Raw genomic sequence first — 15,812 nt, forward strand, 5'->3', positions numbered from 1 at the left:
ATACCTCTGCCCCATATCATCCGGCGGCAAACGGGTTGGCCGAGAGATTTGTCCAAACATTCAAAAAGGCAATAAAGGCCATGAACGATGATCAGATTCCGCTACAGCACAAGGTGGACAATTTCCTAATGGCATATCGAAACGCCGCTCATGCAGTGACTAACCAAAGTCCTGCCATGATGTTTTATAACAGGAGGTTGCGGTCCAGGTTGGACTTGTTAAAACCAAATGTGCGGAGGGAAGTGGAAAACAAACAGTTCCGGCATATTAATAACAAGACCACTCGAAGTTTCGACGTAGGACAACCAGTGTTGGCAAGGGGCTATGGAAACGAAAAATGGCAGTCCGGAACAATTCGGGCCAGACAAGGACCTCTGATGTACACAGTAGATATTGGTAACAATGTGATAAGGCGTCATGCGGATCAACTGGTAGAATCGAGAGCAAGGGTCGAACCCATGGTTGCGACGGAGACAACTGTGGAAGACGTTAATGAACCTGAAGCATCTACCTCGGCAGGGAATGTACCTGATGATGATAACACCCAATGCATGGGAGACCAGCTAGAGGAGTCACCTCAGCAACAGGAATCAGAGACCACTGAAAGGCGTTATCCAAACCGAATCAGAAGGCCTCCTGAGAGACTGAACCTTTGAACTGTTCATACCTGAAGTTATATATGTTATTATGTTATGTTAAATGGGGATATGACTGTTAAGCTAAAAAGGGAGGATTGTGGTGTATGTAACCTGTTCCACCTTAAGAGAACTTAAGCCTGTTCCACCTTAAGAGATGTACTACTTTCTCTGGCTGCTGTATACGTAATACCGGTGGTGACCACCGGTATATAAGCACTGTGTAGTAATATTGTATTTAGTATAGTCCTGACCTCCAACCAGTAAAGACCTGTTGAACTTTAATCTTGTAGTCTGTGTTAGTAATTACAACTAGAACACACAGACTTAACAGACTGGGCTGGGTGTGCTGTTGCTGTGTCCGTAGCCGGTGCTGAGATCGATGCCAGGTCGTCCGTCCAGTTTTATTCTTGTTATTGTTTCTTGTAGCGGTTTGTTACAACTGAGTGGCTTGCAAGGCCATTTCAGAGGGCAGTTAAGATTCAACCACATTGCTGTGGGTCTGGAGTCACATATAGGCCAGACCGGGTATGGACAGCAGATTTCCTTCCCTGAAGGACATTAGTGAACCAGATGGGTTTTTACAACAATCCGATAGTTTCATGGTCACCGTTACTGATACTAGCTTTTTATTCCAGATTTATTTAATTAACTGAATTTAAATACCCCAGCTGCTGTGTTGGGATTTTGAACTGACGTCTCTGGATCATTAGTCCAGGCCTCTGAATTACTAGTCCAGTAACATTACCACTATGCTGTGGTTGATGCACAGATACAGCTTGAAATAAGGCGATGGAAAGTGAGGAGGTTAGATGACCATGTTGGATGTTAGGAGGTAGTCTTTTTCCCCAGAGAATAGTAGACCTGTAGAACAGGTTGCTGGCTTGTATGGTGAATGCTGATTCGCTGTTTTCCTTCAAGCAAGAGCTGGAGCTGTTTCTGGCTGGGTTGGAGATCACCTCATACAAGAGGTCAGTATCCTGTCATGTAAAGCAGAGCCAATGTGATCTCCTGGACAAGTTTTGGTCAACTAAGGGTGTCGGAGAGGAATTTTCCAGTATTTCTTTTCCCTAATTGGTCTGGTTTTTTTCTACAAACTCCCAGAGTACATTGCTCTGAGCAGGTGGGGAGTGTATGCATACAGCATCACAACTTTGTGGGACAGTCTAGAGGGGCTGGTAGGTCTTTTGCTGTCTGTCATTTCCGTATGTAGGTTGGCACCCGAGTTTGGTGTATGCAAAGTCAAGTCTACTTCGGACCTAATTGGAGACAGCATGATGGCTTGTGATGTATAAAGACCCTGATGTAGCATATGGCCAATACACTGTTTTCAGCCCATGCTGCACCTGTGAACAACTTCCAGTGAGGCTTTTAATAAAAATAGCCCCAGAACAGATGTTATTTGGTGGGTGGTAGAATATGGGGGAGATATTCGGTATCACCCCGTTTGGGGCGCAATTATCGGCAGGGTGCAAAGCTTAGCGCCTGGCGCTAATTATCGCCTCCGACTGGAAACTTGGCTTTTATTGCCCCCGGAGGTGATTGGAGTGCTAAATCAGGCGCTTCACACCTGTCTTAAGGTGCTAACGCCGAGGAGCGAGGCGCTACCTCAGAGCGCTGGCGAAGCTCATGTGATGTCAGTCAGCAATGGAACACAGACACACTGGCGCCAGCCAGTTCTTAAAGGGGAGGGTCAATCTTGCTCTCCATCCACACCCTGCTCATTGGAGCCTTAAGTCTCAGCCTGGAGAGACCTGTACATCAATTCTGCTGGAAAGAACAATGGAGAGGCCCACAGAAAGAGCTCAGAGTGCAGCCCCCATAGTCTCTTCTAAATCAATGCAAGGAATGTCAAAACAAAATGAACCTGCAAAGTGCTGCTCAGTACCCGAAACTCCTTCACACAGCGTTGAATCTCTCCAGAAGTCTCTCTCTCTCTCAGACTGCGTGGTGCAAAAATGTTGCCGACAAAAAAAGGCAGGAAGCGGTCGCCTTTAAGTAGTGCTCCCCCAGTCCCTTCACGACTGCAAAACACTCCCCTCAACCTGTCGTTGCTAGCGGCAGGCGGTAAGGTAGGGGGCGCCACTCAATATCCAGTCCGGGGCGCTACCGGGGCGTTGCACGCTCGACTGACGTCACGATCTGCAGGCGCAGGAAAGCGTGGCGGTAGTGTTTAGTGCTGCCGCAAAATGTCTGGTCAATTTCGCGAGCGGCGCCAACATCGTCGCGCCCGGGCGCTAGTTGCTTTGCCCCTCTTAGGGTGCTAATGGGAGGCGCAAAGCAACTGAATTTTTCCCCCTATGTCTCTACAGAAACCATGGTGGACAGATGAGCATCTTTATTTCTGATGCAAAAATAGCACTCCAATTTTTGAGGATTTAAAATTTCCTTTTTCAATATGAAACAATCACTAGTTGGCCTGGAAGGAAAAAGATGTATGCAATTTTGGCAGCAAAAGTCAACAGGTGCAACTATCACAACTCTGGATGATACACAACAAGACTGCTAAATGATTCTGAGCTATGTAGGAAACAGCTCACTACAGCTGAGGAAGGAATCATAGAATGGTAACAGCACGGAAGGAGGCCGTTCAGCCCATTGCACCCATGCCGGCTCTCTGCAAGAGCACTTCAGCTAGTCCCACTCCCCCGCCCTTTCCCCGTAGCCCTGCAAATTTCTTTCCTTCAGATACTTATCCAACTCTCTTTTGAAAGCCGTGATTGAATCTGCCCCACTATCCTTTCAGGCAGCGCATTCCAGATCTTAACCACTCGCTGCGTAAAAAAGTTTTTTCTTACGTCGCCTTTGGTTCTTTTGCCAATCACCTTAAATCTGTGTCCTCTGGTTCTCGACCCTTCCGCCAATGGGAACAGTTTCTCTCTATCTACTCTGTCCAGACCCCTCATGATTTTGAACACCTCTATCAAACCTCATCTCAATCTTCTCTGCTCTAAGGAGAACAACCCCAGCGTCTCCAGTCTATCAACGTAACTGAAGTCCATCATCCCTGGAATCATTCATGTAAATCTTTTCTGCACCCTCTCCAAGTCCTTCACATCCTTCCTAAAGTGTGGTGCCCAGAATTGGACACAGTACTCCAGTTGGGGCCGAACCAGTGTTTTATACAGGTTCATCATCATTTCCACACTTTTGCACTCTATACCTCTATTTATGAAGTCCAGGATCCCGTAAGCCTTTTTAAGGAAGGACGGAAGGAAGGAAGGATGCATTGATAATGAGCTCTTTGTACCTCGTATCAAACTTAAATGTCTCCCCAGTTCATCTAAGTTTTGAACGAAATGCTGGGGGGAAATTCCATCCCCTCCCATTTTCAAAAGGCTTATTATAACATGTAAATGGTTCAAATCTCAGCAGAGTCTTTCATTAAGTCATGGAAGGGGAGGTAAAAAGGCACAAGCTGAAAATTAACAATTACGACTAATGATCAGTCACAACGATTTGCACCCGGTGAAAGGTGAAAATTATGATTTACTCTCTTGGGTCAGCGGCATTGCCTCGGGTGGGGAAGGCAGGTTTGAAGAACGTTTGAGGAAAGTTCTTCACCGCCTTAAAAATGGGAGACATTTTTAATTAGCCCTTCAAGCAAGAAGGTTTATTTTTTGTAACACATCAGGATAGTGCAATTAGATTAAGATTTTTGCTTCTAATTCATTCAGATATGCTAATACTCATGCACTATGCAGTTTCCCACCTCAGCTTGCTTTACAAAACTGACCATTTTAGCATTAACGTGATTAGAAATATAATCAGGGCAAGACATGCAATGTGGATTTTATTTTTCCACTGGCAAACCGTAAAAGACACCAAATAATGTACTTGTCTTCTGTCTGCTCAATGGTTTCGGTTGTTTACCAATTGCAATCTAGAGTTAAAGAAAGACTTGCATTTATTCGCGCCTTTCATGACCACCGGACGTCCCAAAGCACCTTACAGCCAATGAAGTACTTTTGAAGTGGAGTCACTGTTGTAATGTGGGAAATGCGGCAGCCAATTTGCACACAGCAAGGTCCCACAAACAGCAATGTGATAATGACCAGGTAATCTGTTTTTTTTGTTATGTTGGTTGAGGGATAAATATTGGCCAGGACACCGGGGAGAACTCCCCTGCTCTTCTTCAAAATAGGGCCATGGGAGCTTTTACGTCCACCTGAGAGAGCAGACGGGGCCTCGGTTTAGCGTCTCATCTGAAAGATGGCACCTCCGACAGTGCAGCACTCCCTCAGTACCGCACTGGATTGTCAGCCTAGCTTTATGTGCTCAAGTCCCTGGAGTGGGAACTTGAACCCACAACCTTCTGACTCAGAGACGAGTGTGCTACCCACTGAGCCTCAGTTCCATGCAGCTGATATTTGGCCGTCACTTGCCAGCTTTGAGGTATGCAATAACGAACAATGCTTAATACACAATTAAACTGAATAGTTTAGACTTTAATTGCAAAGCAATAGCTGGTAGCTTATTAGAGAGGAATGCATTCTGGAATCATTTATTTAACTTCACTTGTCGCGTTGCATGTTAAATGTGATGCATATCTGGTGGAAAAACACTGAGATAGCTGTCACTTTAAAATTTATCTTGAGAAAACGTGATCTTCCCTCATAGTATCTATAAAACAACAACAACTTGCACTTGTATAGCACCTTTAAAATAGTAAAATGTCCCAAAGCGCGTCACAGGAACGCCATCCGACAAAATTTGAGCCACATAAGGAGATATTAGGACAGGAGACCAAAAGCTGGGTCAAAATGGTAGGTTTTAAGGCGCGTCTTAACACAGAAACATAGAAGATAGGAGCAGGAGTCGGCCATTCGGCCCCTTGAGCCTGCTCCGCCATTCAATGAGATCATGGCTGATCATCCAAATTCAGTACCCTGTCCCTGCTTTCTCCCCATATCCCTTGATCCCTTTAGCCTTAAGAAATATATCTAACTCCTTCTTGAATATATTTAATGAATTGGCCTCAACTGCCTTCTGTGGTAGAGAATTCCACAGGTTCACCACTCTCTGGGTGAAGAAATTCCTCATCATCCCTGTCCTAAATGGCTTACCCCTTATCCTTAGACTGTGACCCCTGGTTCTGGACTCCCCCGCCATCGGGAACATCCTGCATCTAGTCTGTCTAGTCCTGTTAGAATTTTATAAGTTTCAATGAGATCCCCTCTCATTCTTCTAAACTCTAGCGAATATAAGCCTAATCGACCCAATCTCTCTTCATACATCATTCATGTCATCCCAGGTATCAGTCTGGTGAATCTTCGCTGCACTCCCTCCATGGCAAGAACATCCTTCCTCAGATAAGGTGACCAAAACTGCACACAATACTCAAGGTGTGGTCTCAACAAGGCCCTGTACAACTGCAGCAAGACATCCTTGCTCCTGTACTCGAACCCTCTCGCTATGAAGGCCAACATACCATTTGCCGTCTTAACCGTCTGCTGCACCTGCATGCTTACCTTCAGCGACTGGTGCACAAGGACACCCAGGTCTCGTTGCACTTCCCCTTTTCCCAATCTATTGCCATTCAGATAATAATCTGTCTTCCTGTTTTTGCCACCAAAGTGGATAACCTCGCATTTATCCACATAATACTGCATCTGCCATGCACCTGCCCAATCACCCAACCTGTCCAAATCATACTGGAGTTTCTCTGCATCCTCCTCATAGCACACACACCCACCCAGCTTTGTGTCATCTGCAAACTTGGAGATATTACATCTAGTTCCCTCGTCTAGATCATTAATATATATAGTGAATAGCTGGGGTCCTAGCACCGATCCCTGCGGTACCCCACTAGTCACTGCCTGCCACTCAGAAAAAGGCCCATTTATTCCAACTCTTTGCTTCCTGTCTGCCAACCAGTTCTCTATCCAAGTCAGTACCTTACCCCCAATCCCATGTGCTTTAACTTTGCACGGATCTCTTATGCGGGACCTATCGAAAGCCTTCTGAAAGTCCAAATACACCACATCCACTGGTTCGCCCTCATCTATCCAACAAGTTACATCCTCAAAAAATTCCAGTAGATTAGTCAAGCATGATTTACCTTTTGTAAATCCATGTTGACTTTGTCCAATCCTGTCACTGTTTTCCAAGTGCTCTGCTATTACATCTTTTGTAATGGTGTGGAGATGCCGGTATTGGACTGGGGTGGACAAATGTAAGAAGGTTATCACAGAATCACAGAATCACAGAATCACAGAAACCCCACAGTGCAGATAGAGGCCATTTCGGCCCATCGAGCCTGCACCGACACATATCCCACCCGATCCCCGTAACCCCTACACCAACACATATCCCACCCTATCCCCGTAACCTTATAGTCCAACAGTTTTATTTGAAATCACAAGCTTTCGGAGTGCTGCTCCTTCGTCAGGTGAAGTGGAGAGATGCCTATAGACACAGATTATATAGTCAGAGAATAATGCCAGATGATTACAGGTAATCTTTCTAACTGCCATTTATCACACCTCGGCAGAGAGATAATCACAGCAATCAAAGGTGTGAATGGTGTCCAAACAGGTCAGTCAGGAAAACATTACATCAAAGAACAATGAGGTGGGGTCACAAGGGGTCAAATGTTGCAGATGCTGGGGTCTGTATGAGAAACAAAAAACAGACAAAAAAACATTTTTTTTTGCTGGAAATCACAGCAGGTCTGGCCGCATCTGTGTAGCGAGAACCAGCCAACGGCGACTCGAGTCTGGATGACCCTACGTCAGGTGGGGTTACATGTAGCATGACATGAACCCAGGATCCCGGTTGAGGCCGTCCTCATGAGTGCGGAACTTGGCTATCAGTTTCTGCTCTACGATTTTGCGTTGTTGTGTGTCTCGAAGGCCGCCTTGGAGAATGCATACCCGAAGATTGGAGGCTGAATGTCCTTGACTGCTGAAGTGTTCCCCGACTGGGAGGGAACACTCCTGCCTGGCGATTGTTGCACGGTGTCCGTTCATCCGTTGTCGCAGTGTCTGCATGGTCTCGCTGATGTACCATGCTCAGGGGCATCCTTTCCTGCAACGTATGAGGTAGACTACGTTGGCCGAGTCACATGAGTATGTACCATGTACCTGGTAGGTAGTGTCCTCACGTGTGATGATGGTATCTGTGTTGATGATCTGGCATGTCTTGCAGAGGTTGCCGTGGCAGGGTTGTGTGGTGTCGTGGTCGCTGTTCTCCTGAAAGCTGCACCCTAGGTACTTAAGGAAATGGCCCTAGAAATAATAGATGCATTGCTGGTCATCTTCCAAAATTCTATAGACTCTGGAACAGTTCCCATGGATTGGAGGGTAGCTAATGTTACCCCACTCTTTATAAAAAAGGTGGTAGAGAGAAAACGGGAAATTATAGACCGGTAAGCCTGACATTGTTAGTGGGGAAAATGCTAGAGTCCATTACAAAAGATGTATGAAGTCACAGTAGGATGGCGTTGCGTTGTGCTCGGGTGACACCGTCACCATCAGAATGTCACCCGAGCACAATGCAACGCCATGCACGCTCTCAAGACCAACCGCAACAGCGTCATCAAACCAGCAAGACAAAGGAGGAGCCATCGTCATACAGAACAGAACGGACTATTGCAAAGAAGCATACTGACAACTGGACAGCCAGGAACACTACAGACAGTTACCCGCAGATCCGACCAAAGAACACACCTGCCAACTCAACAGACTGATCAAGACCTTCGATCCAGACCTTCAAAGCATCCTACGTGCTCTCATCCCACGTACTCCCCGCGTGGGAGACTTCTAATGCCTCCCAAAGATACACAAAGCCAACACACCCGGACGTCCTATCGTATCAGGCAACGGAACCCTGTGTGAGAACCTCTCTGGATACGTCGAGGGCATCCTGAAACCCATCGTACAGGGAACCCCCAGCTTCTGTCGCGACACTACAGACTTCTTACAGAAACTCAGCAACCACGGACCAGTTGAACCAGGAACACTCCTCGCCACGATGGACGTCTCGGCATGCTACACCAGTATCCCCCACGATGACGGCATCGCTGCGACAGCCTCAGTACTCAACACCAACAACAGCCAATCTCCAGACGCCATCCTACAACTCATCCGCTTCATCCTTGACCACAATGTCTTCACCTTCGACAACCAGTTCTTTACCCAAACACATGGAACAGCCATGGGGACCAAATTCGCACCCCAATACGCCAACATCTTCATGCACAAGTTCGAGCAAGACTTCTTCGCTGCACAGGACCTCCAACCAACGCTATACACCAGATACATCGATGACATTTTCTTCCTATGGACCCACGGCAAAGGATCACTGAAAAGACTACACGATAACATCAACAAGTTCCATCCCACCATCAAACTCACCATGGACTACTCCTCAGAATCAGTTTCATTCTTGGACACACGAATCTCCATCAAAGACGGACACCTCAGCACTTCACTCTGCCGCAAGCCCACGGACAACCTCAGGATGCTCCAGTTCTCCAGCTTCCACCCTAACCATGTTAAAGAAGCCATCCCCTATGGACAAGCCCAGCGAATACACAGGATCTGCTCAGACGAGGAGGAACGCAATGGACACCTACAGACGCTGAAAGATGCCCTCGTAAGAACGGGATATGACTCTCGACTCATCGATCGACAGTTCCGACGGGCCACAGCAAAAAATCGCATAGACCTCCTCAGAAGACAAACACGGGACACAACCAACAGAGTACCCTTCGCCGTCCAGTACTTCCCCGGAGCGGAGAAACTACGCCATGTTCTTCGCAGCCTTCAACATGTCATTGATGATGACGAACACCTTGCTAAGACCATCCCCACGCCTCCACCACTCGCCTTCAAACAGCCGCCTAACCTCAAACAGATCATCGTTCGCAGCAAATTACTCAGCTTTCAGGAGAACAGCGACCACGACACCATACAACCCTGCCACAGCAACCTCTGCAAGACATGCCAGATCATCAACACAGATACCATCATCACACGTGAGGACACCACCCACCAGGTACATGGTACATACTCATGTGACTCGGACAACGTTGTCTACCTCATACGTTGCAAGAAAGGATGCCCCGGAGCATGGTACATCAGCGAGACCATGCAGACACTGCGACAACGGATGAACGGACCCCGCGCAACAATCGCCAGGCAGGAGTGTTCCCTCCCAGTCGGGGAACACTTCAGCAGTCAAGGACATTCAGCCTCCGATCTTCAGATAAGCATTCTCCAAGGCGGCCTTCGAGACACACGACAATGCAAAATCGTGGAGCAGAAACTGATAGCCAAGTTCCACACTCATGAGGACGGCCTCAACCGGGATCTTGGGTTCATGTCACGCTACATGTAACCCCCACCTGACGTAGGGTCATCCAGACTCGAGTCGCCGTTGGCTGGTTCTCTCCACACAGTTGCGGCCGGACCTGCTGTGATTTCCAGCAAAAAAATGTTTTTTTGTCTGTTTTTTGTTTTTCATACAGACCCCAGCATCTGCAACATTTGACCCCTTGTGACCCCTCCTCAGTGTTCTTTGATGTAATGTTTTCCTGACTGACCCGTTTGGACACCATTCACACCTTTGATTGCTGTGATTATCTCTCTGTCGAGGTGTGATAAATGGCAGTTAGAAAGATTACCTGTAATCATCTGGCATTATTCTCTGACATATAAGTTGTGTCTTTATGCATCTCTCCACTTCACCTGACGAAGGAGCAGCACTCCGAAAGCTTGTGATTTCAAATAAAACTGTTGGACTATAACCTGGTGTTGTGTGACTTCTTACATCTTTTGTAATGGACTCCAGCATTTTCCCCACTAACGATGTCAGGCTTACCGGTCTATAATTTCCCATTTTCTCTCTACCACCTTTTTTATAAAGAGTGGGGTAACATTAGCTACCCTCCAATCCATGGGAACTGTTCCAGAGTCTATAGAATTTTGGAAGATGACCAGCAATGCATCTACTATTTCTAGGGCCATTTCCTTAAGTACCCTAGGATGTAGCTTATCAAGCACTGGGGATTTATCAGCCTTCAATCCTGTCAATTTCCCTAACACCATTTCCCTACAAATACTGATTTAATTCAGTTCCTCCCTCTCATTAGAGCCTATGTTCCCCGATATCTCTGGGAGGTTATTTGTGTCCTCCTTTGTGAAGGCAGAACCAAAGTATGTATTTCATTGGTCTGCCATTTCTTTGTTCCCCATTATAAATTCCCCTGATTCTGAATGCAAGGGACCTATGCTTGACTTCACCAATTATCACAGTGCTTGGAGTTGGGAGCGGAGGGACCAGCAAGCCGAGGCCCGGGTGAGTATAAAACCTCACTTTCGCGGACTTTCTTACAGTGCTTGGAGTTGGGAGCGGAGGGACCAGTGAGCCGAGGCCCGGGTGAGTATAAAACCTCACTTTTGTGGGCTTTCTTTCAGTGCTTGGAGTCGGGAGCGGAGGGACCAGTGAGCCGAGGCCCAGGTGCATATAAAACCTCACTTTTGCGGGCTTTCTTACAGTGTGATGTCACCAGAAAGCAGGTAAGTGGTTGGGTGGCAAATATTTCTCTCTTTTTAAAATTAAACTCGGTGGTTTATAGTTTGTTTGTAAACCAGAGCCCTTAAATATATCATTTAGCTGTAAGGTAACTTCAATTCTGCGGTTTATATTTTCTATGGTCTCTCTGGTGTAGCGGGGGCTTCTGCCATACAAGCGCCCTAGAGTATATCTTTAATTGGTGGTATTGAATTAATTAAAATTAATTAAAGGGTAAGTCATGTCAGGACAGCCCAGCCCTGTGTTATGCTCCACCTGCGCTATGTGGGAATTCAGGGACGCTGCCGGTGTCCCTGACGACCATGTGTGCCGGAAATGTATCCAGCTGCAGCTACTAGCAGACCGCATTGAGGTGCTGGAGCTGTGGATGGATGAGTTTTGGAGCATTCGCAATGCCGAGAAGGTTGTGGATAGCACATTTAGTGAGTTGGTCACACCGCAGGTAAGGGCTGCACAGGCAGAAGGGAAATGGGTGACCATCAGGCGGAGCAGTAGAAGCAGGCAGGTAGTGTAGGGGACCCCTGTGGCCATCCCCCTCTCAAACAGGTATACCGATTTGGATACTGTTGAGGGGGCTGACTTACCAGGGGAAGGCAGCAGCAGCCAACTTCCTGGCACCAGGGGTGCTTCTGCTGCTCAGGAAGGGAGGAAAAAGAGTGGGAGAGCAACAGTGGTAGGGGATTCTATTGTAAGGGGAACAGATAGGCGTTTCTGTGGCCGTAGACGTGACTCCAGGATGATTTGTTGCCTATTTGGTGCCAGGGTCAAGGATGTCACTGAACGGCTGCAGGGCATTCTGAAGGGAGAGGGTGAACAGTCAGAGGTCGTGGTTCACATTGGGACCAACGACATGGGTCGGAAGAGGGATGAGGTCCTGCAGCAAGAATTCAGGGAGCTAGGTAGCAGATTAATGAGCAGGGCCTCAAAGGTTGCAATCTCTGGATTACTCCCGGTGCCACGTGCTAGTGAGTATAGGAATAGGAGGATAGAGCAGATGAATGCATGGCTAAAGAGTTGGTGCAGGAGGGAGAGTTTTAGTTTCCTGGATCACTGGGTCTGCTTCTGGGGAAGGTGGGACTTGTACAAGTCGGACGGGTTGCACCTGAACCAGAACGGGACAAATATCCTTTTGGGGAGGTTTGCTAGCACTGTTGGGGGGGTTTTAAACTAACTTGGCAGGGGGATGGGATACAGAGTGGAGCTATAATAGGGGGTGATGTACAGCCAAATATAGAGGAAAAAACAAGTCAGCTTGGAAGGCAGAGCAAATATGTAATGGCACAAGGGAGTAGGGCAAGGCTGGATGGCATTTATTTTAATGCAAGGAGTCTTGCGAATAAGGTGGATGAACTGAAGGTGTTGATGAACACATGGGAGTATGATATTGTTGCTATCACGGAGACATGGTTGAGGGAGGGGCAAGACTGGCAGCTCAATATTCTGGGGTATAGAATCTTCAGGCGAGACAGGGGGGGGGTGGTAAAAGAGGAGGGAGTGTCGCAATATTAATTAAGGAGTCAATTACTGCTGTAAGGAGGGATGATATATTAACAGGTTCCTCTAATGAGGCCATATGGGTAGAACTTAAAAACAAAAAGGGGGCAAGCACTTTGCTGGGAGTGTACTATAGGCCCCCAAACAGTCAGGGGGAGATAGAGGAACAGATATGTAGGCAAATCCCAGAGAAATGTGCAAATAATAGGGTAATAATAGTGGGGGATTTCAACTTCCCCAATATTAACTGGGATAGTCAGAGTGTGAAAGGCTTAGAGGGTGCAGAATTCTTAAAGTGCATCCAGGAGAGCTTTTTGAGCCAGCATGTAGAAAATCCTACAAGAGAGGGGGCGGTATTGGACCTAATTCTCGGGAATGTGGCCGGGCAAGTGGTAGAAGTGTTAGTAGGTGAGCACTTTGGTGACAGTGACCATAATTCGATGAGATTTAAGGTAGTCATGGAAAAGGACAGAGATGGACCGGAAATAAAGATTCTAAATTGGGGGAAGGCTGATTTTAATATGTTAAGGCAGGATCTGGCCAAAGTGGACTGGGATCAGCTACTTGTAGGAAAATCCACATCGGAGCAATGGGAGTCTTTCAGAAAGGAAATTGAGAGAGTACAATGGCAACATGTTCCCGTAAAGGTCAAGGGTGGGACCAACAAGCCCAGGGAACCTTGGATGTCAAGGGATATACGAGAATGTATTAGGAAAAAAAGGGGGGCTTTTGGCAGATACAAAGGACTAAAGACAGAGGAAGCCCTAGAGGAGTATAAAAAGTGCAGGGGAATACTTAAAAAAGAAATTAGGAGAGCGAGGAGGGGCCATGAAATAACACTGGCGAGCAAAATAAAGGAAAATCCTAAGGTGTTTTATAAGTATATTAAGGGCAAGAGGATAACTAGGGAAAGAGTAGGGCCCATTAGGGACCAAAGTGGCAATCTGTGTGTGGAGCCAGAAGATGTAGGTGGGGTTTGAAATGAATTTTTTGCATCTGTGTTCACTATGGAGAAGGACGATGTGGACATAGAAATCGGGCAGGGGGACTGTGATATACTTGAACATATTAGCATCGAGAGGGAGGAGGTACTAGCGGTTTTAGCAGGCTTAAAAGTGAATAAATCTCCAAGCCCGGACGAGATGTATCCCAGGCTGCTGTGTGAGGCAAAGGAGGAGATTGCTGGGGCTCTGACACAAATTTTCAGAACCTCTCTGGCCACAGGGGATGTGCCAGAGGACTGGAGAACAGCTAACGTAGTACCATTATTCACGAAGGGTAGTATGGATAAACCAGGGAATTACAGGCCAGTGGTAGGGAAATTATTGGAAAAAGTTCTGAGGGACAGAATTAGTCTCCACTTGGAGAGGCAAGGATTAATCAGGGATAGTCAGCATGGCTTTGTCAGGGGAAGATCATGTCTGACTAATTTGATTGAATTTTTCGAGGGGGTGACTAGGTGTGTGGATGAGGGTAGTGCAGTGGATGTGGTACACATGGATTTCAGTAAGGCTTTCGATAATGTCCCACATAGGAGACTGGTCAAGAAGGTAAGAGCCCATGGGATCCAGGGTGACTTGGCACATTGGATCCAAAACTGGCTTAGTGGCAGAAGGCAGAGAGTGATGGTCGAAGGTTGTTTTTGTGACTGGAAGCCTGTGTCCAGTGGGGTACCGCAGGGATCGGTGCTGGGTCCCTTGCTGTTTGTGGTCTACATTAATGATTTGGATGTGAATGTAAAAGGTATGATCAGTAAGTTCGCAGATGAAACGAAAATTGGTGGGGTGGTAAATAGCGAGGAGGGTAGCCTCAGTCTGCAGGACGATATAGATGGGTTGGTCAGATGGGCGGAACAGTGGCAAATGGAATTTAACCCTGAAAAGTGTGAGGTGATGCATTTTGGAGGGACTAACAAGGCAAGGGAATACACAATGAATGGTAAGACCCTAGGAAAGACAGAGGATCAGAGGGACCTTGGTGTGCATGTACATAGATCCCTGAAGGCAGCAGAACAGGTGGATATGGTGGTTAAAAAGGCATATGGGATACTTGCCTTCATTAGCCGAGGCACAGAATATAAGAGCAGGGAGGTTATGATGGAGCTGTACAAAACGCTGGTTAGGCCACAGCTGGAATACTGTGTGCAGTTCTGGTCGCCACACTATAGGAAGGATGTGATTGCTTTGGAGAGGGTGCAGAGGAGATTTACCAGGATGTTACCTGGGCTGGAGCGCTTCAGCTATGAAGAAAGACTGGACAGGCTGGGGTTGTTTTCCTTGGAGCAGAGAAGGCTGAGGGGGGACCTGATTGAGGTGTACAAAATTATGAGGGGCATAGATAGGGTAGATAGAAATGAACTTTTTCCCTTAGTAGAGGGGTCAATAACAAGGGGGCATAGATTCAAGGTAAGTGGCAGAAGGTTTAGAGGGGATTTGAGGAAGAACTTTTTCACCCAGAAGGTGGTTGGAATCTGGAACTCACTGCCTGAAAGGGTGGTAGAGGCAGGAACCCTCACAACATTCAAGAAGCATTTGGATGAGCACTTGAAATGCCATAGCATACAAGGCTACGGACCAAATGCTGGAAAATGGGATTAGATTAGACAAGGCCCGATGGCCGGCGTGGACGCGATGGGCCGAAGGGCCTCTTTCTGTGCTGTATAAATCTATGACTCTATGACTATCTTTTTCTCTTAACATATCTATAGAAGCTTTTACAGTCAGTTTTTATGTTCCCTGAAAGCTTACTCTCATATTCTATTTTCCCCCTCTTTATTAATCCCTTTGTCCTCCTTTGCTGAATCCTAAACTGCTCCCAATCCTCTCCTTAGATCTTATACTATCCCTAATTTCCCTTGTTAGCCACAGTTGAGTCACCTTTTTTGTTTTATTTTTATGCCAAACAGGGATGAACAAATTTTGTAGTTCATCCATGCGATCTTTAAATGTTGGCCATTTACTATCCACCGTCAACTCTTTAAGTAACGTTCCCCAATCCATCCTAGTCAACTCGTGCCTCATACCATCGTAGTTTCCTTTATGTAAATTCAGGACCCTAGTCTCTGAGTCAACTACTTCACTATCCATCTTAATGAAGAATTCTATCATATTATGATCACTCCTCCCCAAGGGGCCTCGCACAAGA

The sequence above is a fragment of the Somniosus microcephalus genome, chromosome 4 (assembly GCF_052327205.1).
Source record: "Somniosus microcephalus isolate GS21.2 chromosome 4, FLI_Smic_1.0, whole genome shotgun sequence".
NCBI lineage: Eukaryota > Metazoa > Chordata > Chondrichthyes > Squaliformes > Somniosidae > Somniosus > Somniosus microcephalus.